An 8,587-nucleotide genomic window follows, 5' to 3' on the forward strand; every position below is an offset into this window, starting at 1 on the left:
CAGAGATGTGCATTTACACTGCTCCTTTCTAACTGGCCAAAGTCAGTTTTGACAAAAATGTCAGATAACCATAGAATTCAAGAAAAACGTTTTCTACCTCCTATGAATTTATAATTATTTTTCAATGGATATAACTTTATAATTCTTAGCTCCCACAAGACTCCCTTTTCAGAACTTTGAATCTCACGAAGGTCATGGGAGAAAGGCTGTCACCTTCGACAACAATCCGGTCGGTCACAACAAGTGTTCTCTTTTTAACAGTTCTCCAATTTCCAAACACTCCCATTTCCTCAAACCACATACAGTCCTGTGAGGCACGTGCTTATTCTACCATTACTTTAGTCAAGCTATAGCGATTTGTGTTTGTGTTTGTTTATCAGTCTATATGGTTTTCTTTAAGAGGTGCTTAACTCTTTTAGTCTTTGGGTGCTGTTGCCCAGGAGTCATCTGACTTGTATGAAAAAGACTGCTTTAATGCTAAAATGCATCTATTGTGACCGCTGATAATCAATCTTACATACCTGTGTGTGCTGCAGGTGTGTGAGAGGCTAGTAAGAGAGCCTTATCCTACAGGTCATAGTTTTCAGTTTGGTACTGACTATAGAGCTACTCAATTGCTCTGGCCACAAGAAGACCAGGAGGAACTAATAGAGACAGGTGATAAAGGTCAGTTAGAACTACATTATAGGGTTCTAGTGTTTATGAATATACAACCAGGCCCTTCCAAGATGGCTACCAAATAACCTTTATTAGTGACCATATTTACACACAGCCAGTTGTATCAGCTGTCCGGGTGGCTGGTCTCAGACGATCCGGCAGGTGATGAAGCCAGATGTGGAGGTCCCAGGCTTGCGTGGTTACAAGTGGTCTGCGGTTGTGAGGCCAGTTGGATGTACTGACAAATTCTCTAAAACAAAGTTGGAGGCAGATTATGGTATATAAATTAACATTAAATTCTCTGGTAATAGCTCTAGTGGACATTCCTGTAGCCAGCATGCCAATTGCAAGCTCCCTCAAAACTTGAGCCATCTGAAGCATTATGTTGTAACACAACTGAACATTTTAGTGGCCTTCTATTGTCCCAAACACAAGGTGCACCTGTGTAATGATCACGCCGTTCAATCAGCTTATTGATATGCCACACCACAGGGATGTAAACAAATTTGTGCACATTTGAGAGAAAGCTTTTGATGCGTATGGAACATTTCTGGGATCTTTTATTTCAGCTCATGAAACATGGGACCAACACTTTACATGTTGTGTTTTATATTTTTGTTCAGTATATAATCTCCATTGAAAGTACTTTTTAGTCCAGGAATAATATGACTCCAGGAAACTGGACCTAAATGTGTTTGTGCTGGTGAACCTAGAAAATAAGGCCCTGTGTCCCAGCCTATGTTGTGCATGTTAATTGTGTAACAAGTTGGGCCCTGTGACAGTAAATGGACCAATAAAGATTGTACTGTGTTCTGTGGCAGGTACATCAAGGTTCTGAGAGGTCTGATGGAGAGCATAGCTCTGGAGAAGACAGAGCTCCCCTCTCTGTTGCTGCAGAGACAGTTTTGGGACTCCCATCCTGACACCTGCGCAAATTGTGTCTTCTACCACAACTCTACATTTTAATTTTATTTATTTTATTACGTTTATTTAACAGGCAAGTCAGTTAAGAACAAATTTACAATGACGGCCTACCAAAAGGCAAAAGGCCTCCTGCGAGGACGGGGAATTAAAAATAAAATAAAGGACAAAACACACATCACGATAAGAGAGACACCACGACACTACCTAAAGGGTAACCTAAGACAACAACATATCAAGGCAGCAACACATGACAACAACATGGTATCAACACAACATGGCAGCAGCACAACATGGTAGCAGCACAAAACATGGTACAAACATTATTGGGCACAGACAATAGCACAAAGGGCAAAACGGTAGAGACAACAATACATCACGCAAAGCAGCCACAACTGTCAGTAAGAGTGTACAATCAGCGCTAAATGTCTCAACCACAAGTCAATTGGCTACCTCCAATAGAACAGTAAAGTTAAAGGTATTGTTATTCTTTGACCTGCTGCAAGCCAAGATAGGTGACTTGCACCCTTGCTGTATGTTTTTCATATTCATTGCGTAGCCCACCAACATCATCTTCAGGGTTGTAACCAAATAATGTGTCATTATTTGTTTTACAGATTAATCTTAGCTTTTGAGCTTTTGTTTTAGTTGGTCAGGACGTGAGTTGAGTGGGCATTCTATGTTTTGTGTTTCTAGCTTGGTTTTCTGTGTTCGGGCCTAGTATGGTTCTCAATCAGAGGCAGGTGTCATTAGTTGTCTCTGATTGAGAATCATACTTAGGTAGCCTGGGTTTCACTGTTGTTTTGTGGGTGTTTGTTTCCGTGTCTGTTTCTGTTCGCCACACGGTACTGTTTCGGTTTTGTTCACATTTATTGTTTGGTATTCATTGAGTGGTCAGTTTATATATTTTTAAATAAACAACCATGGACACTTACCACGCCGCATCTTGGTCCGATCCTTGCTACACCTCTTCAGAGGAAGAGGAGGAAAACCTTTACAGAATCACCCACACACCAAGGACCAAGCGGCGTGGTAATGGGCAGCAGCAACAGCGGCCGAAGACACAAGACTCCTGGACGTGGGAGGAAATCCTAGACGGGAGAGGACCCTGGGCAAAGCCAGGGGAACATCGCCGCCCCAAAGTGCAGCAGGAGAAGCAGCAGCAGCAGCAGCAGCAGCGGCCAGCATCACAAGACTCATGGACATGGGAGGACGAGTTGGATGGAAAAGGACACTGGGCAGAGCCAGGTGGAATATTGCCACCCCAAATGCAGAGCTGGAGGCGGCGAAAGCAGAGGCGGCCCCAAAAACAGCAGCGTGGCTGGAAGGGAGGCAGCCCCAGGACACAGGAGAGTGTGGCAGAGTCAGGAGTCAGACCTGAGCCAACTCCCCTGTTTACTGTGAGGAGCCAAGGATGGAACCAGAGCCGGTGTTGGAGGTGAGCGAAGCAGAGACAGTGAAGGAGTTAATGGGGAAATTGGAGGAGAGAGTTATGAGGGAGGTGCTGTGTTGGTGCATGAGGCACGGCATTCGCCCGACGGAGCGTATCGGGATTGGATGGCACCTGGGTCAGCTCTCCATACTAGTCCTGAGGTGCGTGCTAGTCGTCTGGTGAAGACTGTGCCAGCCAGGCACAGCACCAGGCCTCCTGTGCACCTCCCTAGTCCTGCACATCCTGTGCTAGCTCAGCACTACAGTACTCCTAGCAGTGCTAACCGTGGCGGGCGTTGTACTGATCAGGCACCGTGTTATGCGGTGGAACGCACGGTGTCCCCAGTACGCGTGCTTAGCCCGGTGCGCTACATCCCAGCTCCCCACATCTGCCGGGCTAGAGTGAAGATCCAGCCAGGGCGGATGGTGCCAGCCCTGCTCTCAAGATCTCCAGTACGCCTTCACGATCCAGTCCATCCAGTGCCACCTCCACGCACCAGCCCTCCGGTGGCAGCCCCCGCACCAGGCTGTCTCTTCGTCCTTTGTCTACAGGTGCTCCCGCTTGTCCAGCACTGCTAGAGCCTTCCTCCTCTCCAGCGCCGCCAGATTCTCCCGTCTCTCCACAGCTGCTAGATTCTCCCACCTGTCCAGAGCTGCTAAAGTCTCCCGCCTGTCGAGAGCTGCTAGAGTCTCCCGCCTGTCCAGAGCTCCTAGAGTCTCCCGCCTGTCCAGAGCTGCTAGAGTCTCCCGTCTGTCCAGAGCTGCTTGAGTCTCCCGCCTGTCCAGAGCTGCTTGAGTCTCCTGCCTGTCCAGAGCTGCTTGAGTCTCCCGCCTGTCCAGAGCTGCTAGAGTCTCCCGCCTGTCCAGAGCTGCTAGAGTCTCCTGCCTATCCAGAGCTGCTAGAGTCTCCCGTCTGTCCTGAGCCGCCAGAGCCGCTAGTCTGTCCTGAGCCGCCAGAGCCGCCAGTCTGTCATGAGCCGCCAGAGCCGCCAGTCTGTCATGAGCCGCCAAAGCCACCAGTCAGCATGGAGCCGCCAGAGCCGCCAGTCAGCATGGAGCCGCCAGAGCTGCCAGTCAGCTTGGAGCCGCCAGTCAGCTTGGAGCCGCCAGAGCTGCCAGTCAGCCAGGAGCCGCCAGAACCACCTGTCAGCCAGGAGCCGCCAGAGCCGCCAGTCAGCCAGGAGCCGCCAGAGCCGCCAGTCAGCCAGCAGCCGCCAGTCAGCCAGGAGCCGCCAGAGCCGCCAGTCAGCCAGCAGCCGCCAGTCAGCCAGAAGCTGCCAGAGCCGTCAACCAGCCTGAGCTACCTCTCAGTCCTGAGCTACCCCTCAGTCCTGAGCTACCCCTCAGTCCTGAGCTACCCCTCAGTCCTGAGCTACCCCTCGGTCAGGAGGAATTTGTTAAGTCCAGAGGTGTCCCTCAGTCCTGTGGGCCTATTTATTAGGGTTCCCAGGTCAGGGTCGGCGGCAAGGGTCGCCGTTCCTAGGAGGCCACAGAGGCGGACTAAGACTATGGTGGAGTGGGGTCCACGTCCAGCGCCAGTGCCACCACCGCGGACAGATGCCCACCCAGACCCTCCCCTATAGGTTCACGTTCTGACCCTAGTTCTTGTGTTATTTGTTTGTTTGGGTGGGCATTCTATGTTTTGTGTTTCTAGCTTGGTTTTCTGTGTTCGGGCCTAGTATGGTTCTCAATCAGAGGCAGGTGTCATTAGTTGTCTCTGATAGAGAATCATACTTAGGTAGCGTGGGTTTCACTGTTGTTTTGTGGGTGATTGTTTCCGTGTCTGTGTTTGTTCGCCACACGGTACTGTTTCGGTTTTGTTCACGTTTATTGTTTTGTATTCATTGAGTGTTCAGTTTATGTTTTATAAAATAAGCAACCAAAGATCCTTACTACACCTCTTCAGAGGAAGAGGTGGAAAACTTTTGTGATAAATGTTTGCAACTGCACTGGTCTTTTTGATAAATGTCCTCTGGTCTGATGAAACAAAAATAGAACTGTTTGGCCATAATGAAAAAGGGGGAGGCTTGCAAGCTGAAGAACACCATCCCAACCATGAAGAACGGGGGTGGCAGCATCATCTTGTGGGGGTGCTTTGCTGCAAGATGCACTTCACAAAATAGATTGCTTCATAGGGAATGAAAATTATGTGGATATATTGAAGCAACAACTCAAGACATCAGTCAGGAAGTTAAAGCTTGGTCGCAAATGTGTCTTCCAAATGGACATGCATATTTCCAAAGTTGTGGCAAAATGGCTTAAGGACAGCAAAGTCAAGGTATTGGAGAGGCCATCACAAATGGCCTGACCTCAAATGGCCCTGACCTCAATCCTATAGAACATTTTTTGGGCAGAACTGAAAAAGCGTGTGCGAGCAAGGAGGCCTACAAACCTGTCTCAGTTACACCAGCTCTGTGAGGAGGAATGGGCCAAAATTCACCCAACATATTTTTGGAAGCTTGTGGAAGGCTAACCGAAACATTTGACCCAAGTTAAACAATTTAAAGGCAATGCTACCAAATACTAATTGAGTGTATGTAAACTTCTGACCCTCTGGAAATGTGATGAAAGAAATTAAATCTGAAATAAATCATTCTCCCTACTATTATTCTGACATTTCACATTCTTAAAATAAAGTGGTGATCCTAACTGACCTAAGACAGAGCATTTTTACTAGGATTAAATGTCAGGAATTGTGAAACACTGAGTTTAAATAAATTTGGCTAAGGTGTATGTAAACTTCCAACTTCAACTGTATATATTACTTTTTTGAAAACTCTCAAAACCTAACTTACATAAACTGCAATGAAAATCAGTGGTCAGCTAGATAGAAGAGAGTCATTAGTCGCAAAACGTACCGTTATTTTCCAGGCCATTTTAAATGTTGAGTGGTTTAATCCTCCAACCCATGAGAGTGTCCGAAGTTAGGGGGTGTCCGATGTTGTGGGAAAACTAGATAGAATTCACTATTTCCTAAAGCATTCATTCTTCAGTTCCTGTTAGTAACATACCTCGAGGAGTAATTAACACAAGTATTTCAAGGTCCCGCAACATGAACCCACTAATGTGTACCAGTTACCCATTAGTGACCTCCTGTTCATATAAAGTATCAACTTCCTTCCATATTGTCCCTATTTTTATTCTTCCCTGTGTAGATTTGTCTCTTTTCAAGCCTATCTGGATCGTGTTTATTAGGGTACGCAACATATATATTGTTTAAGCGTTGCAACCTAAAATGATCAAATTAGAGTTTCTTGTTGGATGGGTAGTGTAGTCCCTCCCTGCTTCAGTCCTTTGTCAGAGATGTACACTTGGTTTAAGTCTGTCCTGATTTAAAAACACCTGACAATTTATCTTTGAACCTCAGGATGATGCTTCATTGGTGTTTGTCCTATAATGTATTTTGGATGCGGCAGTGGGCATAATCACTGATGGTCTCCTAATCCTTCCTATGACAGTATACAGTATACACAGTGTAGAACATTTTGAAACCCCTGCTCTTTCCATGACAGACTCACCAGATGAATCCAGATGAAAGCTATGATCCCTTATTGATATCACTTGTTAAATCCACTTCAATCAGTGATGATGAAGGAGAGGAGTCAGGTTAAATAAGTATTTTTAAGCCTTGAGACAATTGAGACATGGATTGTGTATGTGTGCCATTCAGAGGGTGATATTTAAGTGCCTTTGAACGGTGTATTGTAGTAGGTGCCAGGTGCACAGGTTTGTGTCGAGAACTGCAACTCTACTGGGTTTTTCATGCTCAACAGTTTCCCATGTGTATCAAGAATGTTCCACCACCCAAAGGACATCCAGCCATCTTGACACAACCGTGTGTAGCACTGGAGTCAAAATGGACGAGCATCCCTGTGGAATGCTTTCAACGTCTTGTATATTCAGTGCCCTGACAAATTGAGGCTGTTCCAAGGGCAAAAGGGGTGCAATTCAATATTAGGAAGCTGTTCGTAATGTCTGGTACACTCAGTGTATATTATTCCATTCCTATGGAAAAAGAGTGGGCTGAAAATGTTGTCTGCTGGTTTAATTTCCTATAAAATGGGGAAAGAGTGACTTTTGTCTGAGACCACAGACCTATGATTGAATTGGTATTTTTTTTATGTCAATGTATTATTAATGTGTTACTCATTGCATTGTGAGGTTGATTGGTCACAATGTTTCCTATTGTAGTCAGATGAGTGAATGTATGTTTTAGTTTTAACCAAAACAGAATATGAAAGGCCACATTGGAGGCTATACTTGTAGGATATAGACCAGAGGTCCCCAATAACATTCAGCCGCGGTACAATTTTTTTCTTGAGCAGATGGTCGGGAGGCCGGAACGTAATTATAAAGAATTTGTATAGAACATTTACTGCAAGAAGCCAAAACAGAAATAGTATTTGACAAAAACAATCATTTCAAACTTTCATGACGTTGGGATACGAGCAGTGGTGGAAAAAGTACTCAATTACCAAGGCACTCTTATCAGAAAAGCGCACTTAAAACCTTTGAGTTTGCATCCATGTAGTAACATTAAAACAAATGAATCAATGCCACAATCCTGAGAAATGAGAGCACCTACCATAATGAACTATTAATGAACCATAATGAACCCATCTGGACAAGAGGAATACCCATGTAAGAATGCTGTTCATTGACTACAGCTCAGCATCTAACACCATAATACCCTCCAAACTCGTCATCAAGCTCGAGACCCTGGGTCTTGACCCCGCCCTGTGCAACTGGGTACTGGACTTCCTGACGGGCCGCCCCAGGTGGTGAGGGTAGGTAACAACATCTCCACCCCGCTGATCCTCAACACTGGGGCCCCACAAGGGTGCGTTCTGAGCCCTCTCCTGTACTCCCTGTTCACCCACGACTGCGTGGCCATGCACGCCTCCAACTCAATCATCAAGTTTGCAGACGACACTACAGTGGTAGGCTTGATTACCAACAACGATGAGGCGGCCTACAGGCAGGAGGTGAGGGCCCTCGGAGTGTGGTGTCAGGAAAATAACCTCACACTCAACGTCAACAAAACAAAGGAGACGATCGTGGACTTCAGGAAACAGCAGAGGGAGCACCCCCCTATCCATATCGACGGGACAGTAGAAAGTTTAGAAAGTTAGTAGAAAGTTTTAAGTTCCATGGCGTACACATCATAGACAAACTGAATTGGTCCACCCACACAGACAGTGTGGTGAAGAAGGCGCAGCAGCGCCTCTTCAACCTCAGGAGGCTGAAGAAATTTGGCTTGTCACCAAAAGCACTCACAAGCTTTTACAGATGCACAAGCAAGAGCATCCTGTCGGGCTGTATCACCGCCTGGTACGGCAACTGCTCCGCCCACAACTGTAGGCTTTCCAGAGGGTAGTGAGGTCTGCACAACGCATCACCGGTGGTAAACTACCTGCCCTCCAGGACACCTACATCACCCGATGTCACAGGAAGGCCATAAAGATCATCAAGGACAACAACCACCCGAGCCACTGCCTGTTCACCCCGCTATCATCCAGAAGGCGAAGTCAGTACAGGTGCATCAAAGCTGGGACCGAGAGACTGAAAAACAGCGTCT

This window comes from Oncorhynchus tshawytscha, linkage group LG09 (assembly GCF_018296145.1).
Source record: "Oncorhynchus tshawytscha isolate Ot180627B linkage group LG09, Otsh_v2.0, whole genome shotgun sequence".
NCBI lineage: Eukaryota > Metazoa > Chordata > Actinopteri > Salmoniformes > Salmonidae > Oncorhynchus > Oncorhynchus tshawytscha.